Genomic DNA, 12,985 nt, shown 5'->3' on the forward strand with positions numbered 1-12,985 from the left:
CCCCCTCCCGCATCCAGGAGTCGAGCATGATTGACAGTGCATGGATAATGTTATGCAGCTCAAATCACCAGGCACAACAATTAGTCTGTTTGTTGCTGTCTGCTAATCAGAAAATATTCCTCAAATTGCAGCTTAATGTACTTCTTAAATGAACAACGGTTTCTTAATGTAATTGGATTAGGCAAGTCAATCGTATCTGCGTTGTTTCTGCTGTTGTCTCTCAGAGAGCTGAGAGTGTGGAGGGGCTCGGTGTTCCTCCAACACGCAGAGCTGCTTTATTATTTTCACATCCTGCCATGGCTGTTTGCACTTGTGCCATGGGGATGCTGACACACTCTGGTATTATATTTTAAAATATGATTCTACAAATATATGAGTGGGAAATGATTGCGGCGGTCGATGGTGCAGCAGAGGAAAAAAACAAACATCAGCAATCTGTTGTGGCTTTTTCAGAACTGAAAAATAGAATTTTAAATATTTTTTTTGTGATGACTATCCTTCATTGTTGTCTATCATGGTATAATAGTCATGGTATAGCCATGGTTTCACTCCAGTTGACTTTGGGTGCAACTCAAAGTCAAGGGTGGGTTCAAGCCAAGTCTTAGGTTTTTGGAAGTAAGTCCAAACAAAGTCCAAGTCTTTCAACTGAAGTCCAAGTGAAGTCTAAGGCTGTAACGGGCAATTTCAAGACTTAAATGAGTGAAATTAAAAGTCTCAAATCACATATATGATTATTGTCTGAATTGCGAAAGGCTGAAGGAGTGGCATTTGCAAAGCAATTTGCAAAGCAATTAATCCAGATATGCCATTCATTTTCCTAGGCACTTGTTGGCTGTAACGTCAAAAGGGAAGTTGATTTCCAGTGTGTATTAATGCCTATTAAAGTATATTTGGTGCATAAACGATTAAATAAGGCCTTTCTAGATCATTTTGAAAACATGGGTTTAATATGTCCCCCACCAGCAAAAATGAATCAAATTTGCTGAATGTACCAGAGACTGGTACATTCCTGTTTTTAAAAAAAATCAAACAGGAAGTGTTTTTATTTTGAAAATCCATTGAGCTCTTTCTAATAACATATCTAAAACCTGATATTCATCCTGCTTTGACTGTCAATTCCTTAGCCTGATATTGTACATAGGATTTTGTTCACCTTACTTTGAGTTTGTGGATTTGTAAAAATGTTGGATTCTACTTTATGTGCTAAATAACACAAAGGTGCAATTACTAAGGTGTAATTGATGTAACATGGGGCCTCAGGCCTCTTCCCAAGCTGTGCGCTTTGGCACAACCTGTGTGGGATGTTTCATTACAACAGAGGTGATAATAGACCGGGGAATTTCTAATGTGACACCTTTATATACCTTTGAAAGATTGTGCGGAAGCCTCTGACCGCTGGCAGAAATAAATAAAATTCATGTTTAGTTGTAAACAGTGGCTATTATTGGCAGATATGTCATGAGACGTACAGTGTATTCAACTTCTGGAATGGAGCACAGTTTTATTCCAGCCATTGAAATTCGAAGCAGGTCTACCTGCACAGAGAGAGCGAGAGAGAGAGAGAGAGAGAGAGAGAGAGAGAGAGAGAGAGAGTGGACTGCAAGTACAGCATACATCTACTTTATCATCTCTTGGATTTTACAGGGCTCTCTGAGGCTAACGCACTTCTCACAGAAATGAAAGTGCAGTTACTGCCTTATGAAACGGAGCCCCAGATTAGGCATCAATCACTTTCACCCTTCTTTTGCCCTTTCAGTCTTTACTCAGATTGGCTACCTGACTTTTGTGTGCTCAGCAAACTTGCTGGGTCCTATCTTTTTATTTTTATTTTTTTTCTTTTTGCTGTACCTTGTATGAGAAATATGAGAACATAAAACAGAGTGAAGGGTTTGATTTGAAGTGAGAGACCCCAGGCAAAAACTGTCAATTTTGAGTGTTTTTTCTTTTTCTTTTTTTTTGTTTCATCGTGCGTATTTTTTACGATGCACTATAAAGTACTTTTTTTTTTTCTTTTTTTTTACTTTATATATATGCACCAATTTATTCTGGAAAGCAGATTTTATTAAACAAGATACTTCTCTTTAGTTAGATGAACTTCATATTTTCAAAATGTCAAAAAGATAGTCAGTTTGTATGAGCATAAACCGCTGCCCTGTATTAAACTTGCATTCAAGATTGATTGCTGCTCTGTTTCAGTGACCAGATTCTCCTCAGGCTAAACTAGTCTACCACTAACTTTAAAGATGACATGCAGTGTTTTTTTTTGTTGTTTTTTTGTACCTTACTATTCTGTATTCTCTGTTTGGACATTTATTTTTAAAATTATAACATATCAATATTAATGTCATAGTAATATTATGTTGCTGGTAAGTTTTCTTTTACTACTTTAAATGCATTCATCATACTCAAACCTGAGTGCGAGGTCGAACCAGGAAAACAAATAATTAGAAAATTGAATATATACCTTATTTTCCAGACTCGAAGATGCACTTTTCCAATTCTTAGGCTGCTCATTAGACTTACGCTACATATACATGTTTTTTTTCCCCTCTTCATGCTGCAATTTTAAATGTTAAGTGTTAATTCTTGCTGACTGACACGAGCCAAGGATTAAACAACACAGTCTGCAGCTGCGAGGAAAGCTAAACGACAACATTTTTTGCACATCCATCCATTGTCTTTTCCTGCTTATCCTTGCAAGATAGCTGGTGCCCTAACCAGTATATTATTACTAACTCCAGCCATAAACAAAACTTAATTCACACCATACCGGTAAGCCAAACTAATAGAGTGCTTTCCAACAGGAAAAATGTCTTTAGTTTCCACAAATAATCTCCCTTTGTTGGTGGAAATGGTTAGAAGGGTCTTCTATTTGCAGTATATACAAGAGCACACACAAAAGTCAGAGATATTTCAAAATCTTGCAAGCTGACAATGGCTTCAAACAGGAAGTCATTTGGTACTATTAACTGTGAACCATATCCTACTTGTACCACAGACCGCAAAGGGGACTAAAACATAAATACAGTTCTGTGGATGATCCAACAGTTTAATAACTTTACACCTATGCAGCCATGTCTTCAAACACATCGTCTTCATTTCCAGGTGATCTTGCTTTCTGACAGGGACCGAATAGTGACGGCTTCTTTTTCTTCCTCTTCCTTTTCTTCTTGGGATGTGTGTTAGAAATACCACGTACGTCTACGCATTCAGTGGCGGGTGTTTTGCTCTTCTCCTGAGAGCCGAAGAAAAAAAACATGTGGGATTTTGTTCAAGCAAAAGTGCAACGGCTTCTCTTGTCTCTCATTTACACCGGTGCCTGGCATCAAGCAGGAGCTGATGAACCAATCTAAATCTGGACCTTGATGAAGGAAAATGATTTAGTCACACTGCTTTGCACGTGACTCTCACAAAACCCTGTGCAGACGATAGTGCTAATAGATAATTGCCAACATAATCAGAGGTGACATGTTGCGCGATGTTACACGAACAGCCGCTCATTTGGTTGCAACATGGCAATTTAAAGAATGTTTACTGAAGGTATAGGCTGTTAGTCCCATATAATTCCAGCTAATGTGTTGTATATTGTAGTACTTCGGTATCCTAATGTAATATCTGATATTAAACCATACAATTAAGGATTGTATTACTTGGAATACCACAACTGCAATAGGACAATGGCAGCATACATAAAACTGAGCGTTTTTGTCTCCTTTTATTAACTTTTTTTCCTCCCAAGAAAGCACCAATTAGCATGCAAAAGTCTCCCTCTCTTCTCACTCATACACATAAGTCCACTCATGGAGACACACACCCTCATCATAGCAGTTTTCTACAGACTTACACCGCCTCCCTTTGCCTCCCACTCATCCTGCTGATTGGAGTTGTCAGGAGTCAGAGGGTCACAGTAAAGGATGTCAATATGCCTCACTCTGAGACACAGAGATGTGTGTGCACACATTTGCACACCATGCACGCACTCGCACGCACGCACACACACGCACGCACGCACGCACGCACGCACGCACGCACACACACACACACACAGTGAAGCAGCAAAGAGGTGAAGCAGTCAAAGTGGCAGACTAATGCAGCTCTGTCTTAAGTGTGTATAAACATTGCACAGTCACCCTGTCCCATCAATGTATTTGACTCTGTCTCCCACTCACCCGTGGACAGTGAAGTAAAGAGGATTCAATTCATATTCATTATTCATCTGCGACTGCCTTGAGTTCAGTGATTGGATATACTATCTACAATCTGATCAGTCTTCCACCTGCTCAGCCCCGACGGAGGAACCTGGATTTCTTCTTGCCTTAAAATGGAAGGCTTCAAGTTTCCTCGTAGCACAGAGTATTTATGCATATTAAACGGTGCTAATGTGGCAGAAATAAACCTTTTTCAATAGAAGCTTTTAAGACTTAGAATTACATCACCTTCACTTAGAACATAACAAAGCTCACGACCAATTGATAAGCACATTCACAGATACTAATGAGTCAACAAATAAGCAAACACAACACATATAGGGCCCAGGAGTGTTTTTTTAAATCTCCCTTACAAAGAACTGTTTGATTCCTCAAGCAACTTTGGTTCTTGCGATGTTTAAAGGTTCATTGGATTGTGTTGGGGCTATTATTTGTTGTTGCTTCATCTTGTAATCTTAACGCACAGTGTTTCTCCCACACATGGCTTTCAAGTGCAGGATGCTTGGTATTAGTACAACTTTCTGCAGATGATATTTTTCTGGTCCTCTTACCGAGTGCATATGATCAATAGTTGACTTAAGAAACCCTGATGAAGATTTGCCACCTTATATTTGATGCCTTGGTCATTAGCCTGAGAAAGACATGTGGCAAAGTTATGGTTGAAAATGAGCTACTGCCCCTGGTGGTGTAGAGTAGATGTGTTGAGATCTTGTAGACACATTGGAGTTTAATCAAAATTTGCAGCTGTGAAAATTAAAATTGCTGTTTTATTCTATAGAGTAGGAAAATGTACATGTACTTTTTCATCTTTATTGGCAATATGTCTTGCATTGCTAATAAGTCTGTTTATTTTATTTAAAATACTTGTTTAAAAGGAAAATACTTCTATGGGTTGAGCATTAGACTTAAATTGCACCAATAAAAACTTGCTTTTTTTATGTAGTAGCTTTCGACTAAAGAATTTATATCAGTCACTGCAGTGTTACCAGAAAGAAAAAACGGTCAAACCCAAATTCTCTTTCCTATTGTGATTAATTCATAGACCACAGACATTCTCCCCAATCTCAAAATCTAAATATTGTCTATTAAGCATATATTTGTCAAAATTAAAAGCTGTTCAAAACAGCAGAATTGCTGTGGGGTTGTTCTAGACCTTCAAACAATATAAGGAAAAATCATTTTAAACAGCATGAAAAGTATCTTGACTTGAAAAGATTTCAAAGCGAATGGTAGTTTAACCCTAATTTTCAACTGCAACTTTCATGCTTTGCTTTCTTTAACTCGCCTCACTGAATTAAATTAAATGAATCATTAAAAAAAAAATCAAAACTTGTTCACCAGAGCTTAACTTTAGGAGAGACTAAGGGCAGATTGAAAAACCCTGAATATACTCACTGATTCTCTGCATCCAAATAAGCCTAATTGGGCATTTTGGGTTTCTGTTTAGGACAAAGTCATTTGGATATGCCCCAGATGGAGGAGGCCTCAGGGTGGACCAGGTTCACACTGATTATATCTCATGACTGGCTCAGGAACACCCAAGGGTTCCTCTCACACAGCAGAGTCTGTGGTTTGATATAACCAAAATGGTTATGAATATTTGATCATCTTATGCAACACTTGCTTAAAAATACATTTTAGAGCGAGAATCTTCAGAATTATGCAAGGCTAGTTTCAGGAATAAGAGTCTTCTATTTTGGCACAGTTGCAAACCTGCCAAGCCGTGGCCATCCACCTAAACCGAAAGGTGAGGCAAGAGGCGCATGATAACGCTGGAGACTCCGCAGAGATCCACAACTCAAATGGAAGTGTAGATAAACAAGCCCAAGATTAAACTTTTGGTCATGTAAACCACTTTGTTTTGTTAAATTTGCCAGCAAAAACAAATGGGACAAAATACTGCAGACAAATCTGCCAAAGCGAACCAAATTCAGTAACCAAACAATTTCCAATTTCCTCCTCCTCACTGCTGTGTATCGACTGAAGGGACAGACAGGTTCTTCACCTGGCAGCTGTGTCTGTCCCCCTCTCTGTTTTTACATAATTGTATGATTCCATATTCGCATAATTGGCTACAAGTCCACCATGTTACTAATTAAAACAATGCTCTGCCGTGAGCACGATAGAGCCACTGAGAGTGAGAGCTGAGCAGCGGAAAGGGAAAACATGGGGAGCCGGCTCTTCCCTTTCACTGATCTCTATGTGACCCATCACTGATTGCCAACCAGTTTTATATGTGTTGCTGCTCCACTACAGCTGATTCAAATGTGCCAACCTTCCCACTCACCATGTTTAAGTACTGCAGAGGGCTGCTAACGAACCATCATTTGATTTAGATGTGTTGAAGTAATTAAACAGACTGACTTAGGACACTACTTATCAAGCTTTTTTTTTGTTGTTGTTAAAAATGCTCAGTAAAAATCTTTGCAAAAAGAAAATTGGCAAAGTATCCATTGTCTAGATGTGCAAAACTAGTGGAGATGCACCAACAGGTACTTGGGTAATAACTGGAGCAAAACACAGTGACTCAAGGTGGTGAATACATAAGACAGATTCTTAGTTTTATCTTTTATCATTTAATTGCCACTTTTCAATTATTCACATCTTCTGCTGGTCTATCACAGAAAAGGGAAAAAAACATCTGTAGTTGGTGGTTAAAATGTGACAAAATATGGACCCCTTAATATCAATCACTGTTTTCTCGCTTTTCATACCTCCTGGCTCTATTATATTTGGCATCAGGCAAATGGTGAAACAACCATTGTAAAGACCATCTCACTAACTGTAGGGTCAGCAGAGACGGTAGCAGAGCCTGGCAGAAACAGAAAACGATGATTGTTTGACAAGACACGGGCCGGGCTATCTTTATCTGTGTCCAAAAGCAGACAGCCACACGCAGAAGCTCACAGGCAGTTTGCTCACAAATCGTTTTGGGCACCTGTCATGCTCGATTATAATTAGCAAGCGGACATCTAAATAATTGCCATCAGGCTCTGTCTGCTGTATCAGTGTTGCCCCGTTCCTCGCCTTTAGTTGTGGTATTATTTAAAGGGCCAGCGAGCTTTCACAAAGCCAGCGCCCTCGGCAAAGTCCGAAGCAGCGGTGCTCAGCCTGCGACAGCATCTGGAGCACTGCAAATAATTAACTGGCACAAGAGGGTTTGGTGTTGGTTTCACCATTTGTTTTGTCCACACTTCTCCCTGAATGACACAGACACACACACACACACACAGAGATGCATGCACATACAGGAAGCTTTTGATCATCACTGAGACGCTGCCAGGAGATAGGGAGGTAACTCTCATCCCACAGGGGATTACGAATGGTTGCAAAAGTAAATGAGGCAGATGGGTCTGTGTTGGAAAATTAAAAAAATAAATAAGTACCTTTGAGAAATGACAATATGCTGAATTCAATCACATCTGTAGTTTAAAATGAATCACCATCACCAACTATGAGAATAATATTAGTAATAAAAAAAAAATGTAGAGGTGGCGGATTTGACTGCAACATGTGCTACCATACTCTGTTGGTCAAAATTTTGTTAAAGTGCTGTCATCCTTTCGTTTTGTGCGTTTTGAGAGTGTGTCAGATCTGAGCTTGCTGCTATAAAAGGCTGCGCTCCAGGGCCGGTGAGAGCTATCCCAGAGTGTATCGCCAGCCGTTGCGTGACGACTTGACTCACACTTGTCGTTCTTCCCTCTTCCTCTTTCCCCTTGATTAGGCTGCAGTGTGGAGAGATATGTCAGAGCGACGCACGCATGCGTGCTCACGCGTACACGCACACACACACACACAAGCCGTTTTTGCAAAAGAGTTGTTGCCTGTGGGGAGACCGAGGGTCAGTCCACCCTGCTCATCTCCACCCAACCCCCCTACGTTTGAAACCTGAGGGTGTGTGGAGTTTGCTGCTGCTCAGCAGCGCCCTCTCTGGCCTTAATGCTACTTTCCTCAGATTGAACTATGGTTCCTTTCACTACATTGAAATCTTACCACTTCCCAACAAACGTTATATCAAGGAATGTCATAATTTCGATCAAGTTAGATAGAAATTATAAAGATGATCTCCCTATCTTCCATAGGGAGATTATGGAAATTCATCTTTCTAATTTCCAAATTCATGATTATCATAAAAATGGTAATGGTCTTGTGTAATTTGATTCAGTTGTAAATTATGATCTGAAAACTTTGTTACCCTCTTTACCCATTTATTTTGGGCCAGTTGACTCTGACAGATTGTGACTCCAGATCAAAATCAAAATATTTCTAAGTGACTTTCTTCTTGTAGATATTATAGATTAGTGTTCCTTAACAATAAACGAGTAAAATGTAGAATATAACGTTGTCATCATTTTGATGCCAAAAACTGATTCATGATCAGTTTAAAACACCCCAAGGCTGATGCACCACTTTATACCTGAAAACATCTGATGCCATGCTGAGATCTACACAGTATTCCCTGGGTTTTACTTGCTCATTTATTAATGGTTTTGGTTTGATATGCTTAAAAAGAGAGATTATTGATTTATTGGCATTTTGTTTTAAATATGATACATGGACATCTTCAGTTTTTTACTCACAATATTATAAGTCCTCCTTTCATTAAGGCCACGATACACTGTTTACATTCAACTCTTCAAGCCCCAACCCAAATGTTTCCTGACATACAGGCTCCAACTCAATCCTTAATTAGTCAGGCTGTCAGTTGTTGTAACCAGCTAGTAGCTAGCTGCTTAGCATACATGCCGCACGTAGCTTAGCAGCAATTGTTTATAAATGCGTTCCCCTAATAGAAGTGGTGCCTCCTTTTTTCCGCACCATACTTGGCTGTGTTTCATGCATCTGAAATATTCCCAAAAGCTATGTGTTTTTTTTTTCTCTTTTAATCAAGGGAAAATTGTAGTTTCCCTTTTTACTCTGCAAACAGGTGTAGGAAGGTCAGCACTGCATTTTTCTGTCCCCAAGCACTTTCTCTGGTATCTCATTGAACAATCTTAAGTATTACTTTCAGTGTGACTACAATTTAAACGGTTTTGAAAAAATATATATGTCAAGGTTCTCTTTTACATGGGTCCATGTCTGTTGTTAACATTTCTTTCATTTTTGTAGCTCTATACAACTTATTTAATCTTTCTTTAACCTAAGCTAAATGCAAAGAGTTCCATAAACAAAGTCTTATTGATTTATAGATTGATTTTTCTGGTTTGGTCAATAGTCTCTCCTGTCCTCTCTTAAATCCGACTTTAAACCTTCACACAAACACACCTCATTCCCCCTGACTCACTTGCTCTGCAGCTTACCCGACTCACACTCACAGGCTTCTTCTGCTGTTATCTCTGTGCACAGTAGTGTCAGCATGTCTTGAGTGTGAATGCAGTTGCGCTTGTTTTGTCTTTGTCTCCCTTGCCCTCTATTTTGCTGATGTGTCTGACACATCCTGTGAAGGCCTGTTTTGGAGAGACATTAGCATAGCACTGCTCGGAATGAAACCGAGAGGACACAATGAGGGCTGTCTTGACTTTTCTGTGATGAACCCTTTAAGTCGCAGGGCATGTAAACGCCTCTTTGCTCCTTCAGCTCAAGATCTGCGACAGCATTGCAGGAATCTGAGGCGACAGTGTCGTTATTTTGTCAGAGCAACGCGCCCAGCCCATCCTGTTTGTGTACTCTGTTTTCCTTGATGCCTGCTCAGCAAGCTCTCCCTGTGGTGCTGACTGAGACGGAGCAAACTGGTCGTGTCCACAGTTCTGCCATCAATGCTCCTGCTTCAGCCGCTGCCCGCTGAGCTACAGCTGACTTGTGGTGTCTTTTCGTCTCTTTGCCCGTTGTGCTGCCTCATCTGTTTGTAGCGGAGCTTGTGTCGTCCACCGTGCTCACACCGCCAGTTTGGGCTCCAGTAGCTGCCCATCAGCCGCTTACCAGCAGGCGGAGTCAGTCACTGCTACAGATTAGAAGCCGCCATTCTGGACCCACCATCTAGGCTCTTAAGACAATATTTTCTCTCTTCCTCTGTTCAGTACTTTGACTCTGTTTTCTGCAGTGGGGTGAGTGTCACCAGGGGCTCCAGCAGAGCGCGGCAGTTTCAGTTGACCGGGTTTTTGCTCCGTCTCCTCCTGTGTGGTCTAATCAAGCCTGGAGCACCTGAGTTCTTTTGCTTCCTCGGTGTTCCAGCTTCCTGAACGCAACACTTTGATGTTATTTCAAGAGTCGAACCTGGTGAAACTTTAAACCCGGGGTGAGCTTGTTTTCGCTTCCAGAGGGCCATATTAACTTAGTTAAACCAACCGAAAGGGCTGTTCGTTGAACTGTGGAAAAAGAAATCTTTCAGGGGGCTTTTGTAACAAGACATGTTCAGTGGTTTTCCTGCTTTTCTTTCATGTCAAGTTCGCTTCATGTGTAATTTTCATGCTTGGCTAAAAAAAAAAAAAAAAAGAGCTCTTTGATCGTATCAGTGGTATCGAAGACAATCAAATATATTGTCTGGTTTAAAACGTGTAGCGGCTGTTTCACCTCAAAGTCCCTTTTACAGTGCATTGCGTTTTTGCTCAGTAGTTTGATCAACTTGATGCAGTTGACTGGGTTTCTTTAGATTGATAACTTTTTATCAAAGAGGAGTATTAGTGGTGGGCACACATCCACTTGTCCACCACTTATTTTTAGAGCTTTCACTAACTTTGAAAATGTTCAGCGGACATAACTTTTCCTAAATGATTTTTTTTAAGGATAAATTCTAAAGCGCTAATTTACTTGGTTGTTTATTCAACTTTCAGTTGAATAAAGTTCGACATTTGGTTATCAACTACTTCAAGTAGTTAGATGTTTATATTCATGCCCTTATTTTGAAATGGGTAAAAACTCTGCAGCTGTTCTGAGTCCTCGTCTTGTTTTTTCGCTCCCTTTTCTTCCCCAGCAACTTTATAGAAAATAAGAAACGCCCAGGAACAAAATAAAACATGAACCGCAGAGAAGAAGGTATAGGCATAAGTACAATATCTAACGTTGTGGAACATGTAAATTATAATGTTGAAATGAAATTGTTGCTTCTTTCAAGGGCTACTTTGAATTAAACATGAATGATGACTTTGAAATCAAGTTAGGATATTAGCACTTTACCATTGTCTCTTCTAAATATCATATTGGTGTAGTGCTTTAGAGTTAGCTCAACTATCTTTTTTTAGTTAGAGGTGCACATCGCTGAGTAATATAAACTCAATTTGGCTGCATTGTATTGTAACTAGGACTGAATTGGGATGTATGCATTTAAGGTTTTGTCAACACAATTGAATTTGTTTGCTTAAAGGTGCGTTTATTTGGAGGTGAATTGGATCTGTTGTCTTGTAACTAGAATTGACATTTAATTTGATGCAACATGAATCAACTGAACTCAATTTAATTAAATTTGAGAGTTCATGCTGGGTACTCTGAGCCATTAAGTTACACTTTATTCCCCTTCAAACCAGCAGTTTTTAATGCACACAAGTTAACGTCATTCTTTAAAACGTCCATGCATTGAAATAAGGAATGGTCTCAACTATTTTTTATAAATCTGTAGGATGGAAACTTACTTCCTTACTTTTTCATGAAGCCAGCTGTTCCTGTTTCATGGCTTGGCAACAATTTCTCGCTACCTGACTGTGATTTCTGACTATGTTTAATCACAAAAGGAAATAGAATTAAAAGTAAAGCTTGCATGATACAAAACATTAACACACAACCTCACTGATTTTACTCTTGGGTCTAAATGTTACTTTGTGTGATTAATTTTAAAGTAACTTCATGTATTGTTACTGTTGAACTAAAATCTCCAGCATGGGAATAATGAGATGATCATTGGTTATCTTGGCAAGAAGAAGGGTCCAACCTGCACTTTCAAGGAATCTAAGAAATCTGATTTTTCCAATTAGAATGTTTCTGTTGAGGCAAACTGTTATGTATGGGTTGAACATTTTCACTCTGATGTTTTCTATGTACACTCCTGATGAAAATCTTAAGACTGAGGACGAAGCTACAATTATTCACATTTAATGCTGCTTCGTCACAACCAGATTGTAAACGGAGCTCTAAAACAAAAAAACAAAAACTGAAACGGGAGCGAGAGTCAAAAAATAGAAAGAGCAAAATTATTGAAAACCACATTTTATAATCCAAAAGGCTGTTTTCTAGACATTCTTGTTTCCCGAAGTTGCTTCATGTGGTGGAGATTGCCTGGAAAAGAGCATCTTTGATCTGGAGTTTTTTGACAAACCTCCCTTATCATGCATTCCCAACCGCCAGGGGGAAACGTGGAGAGTTGAATGCTATAATGAAAACATTTATCATTTTAGCCACGCGAAACAGTTGTGACAATAAAACATGCCGTAAACACATAAAACCAAGAATTTTCATACGGTCAGCACTTGGAACCTGAAGCACCATGATATCCATTTTTTGAATGTTATTTATATCGTTTTATTTGTTGAATCCCGCTGCAAGCATATTAAATAAATTAGCTTTGAACATATGGGTACTGTGAAGCAGGGTTCACTTTGATCTAATTTAAAAGCCGTTTTTAAAGATACGAGGGTAAAAATGGTAAACAGGAGAAAAAGAAAAAAGAAGTGGGGATAATTTCAGACTGGAACTTAATGTGGGGCCAATTATAGAGAGGCTAAATTTGTGACCTTCTTTCCATCAGGCTTATTCGCAATATTAAAACGTTTCTACTTTAGCAAATGCATCATGTTCAAAAGCACCAAATGTAAAAGTATTTTTGCTTTAACACGTCACTAATTAGGTTG

General features: G+C 39.3%; 1 protein-coding gene across 2 annotated transcripts in view; it reads left to right on the forward strand.

Annotated features, from left to right (window-relative positions):
* LOC103480661 (glucosidase 2 subunit beta-like) overlaps positions 1-12,985 on the forward strand; it is a 149,699-nt gene that overhangs the window by 72,799 nt on the left and 63,915 nt on the right. The window lies entirely within an intron of this gene.

Source organism: Poecilia reticulata, linkage group LG18 (genome assembly GCF_000633615.1).
Source record: "Poecilia reticulata strain Guanapo linkage group LG18, Guppy_female_1.0+MT, whole genome shotgun sequence".
Taxonomy (NCBI): Eukaryota; Metazoa; Chordata; class Actinopteri; order Cyprinodontiformes; family Poeciliidae; genus Poecilia; species Poecilia reticulata.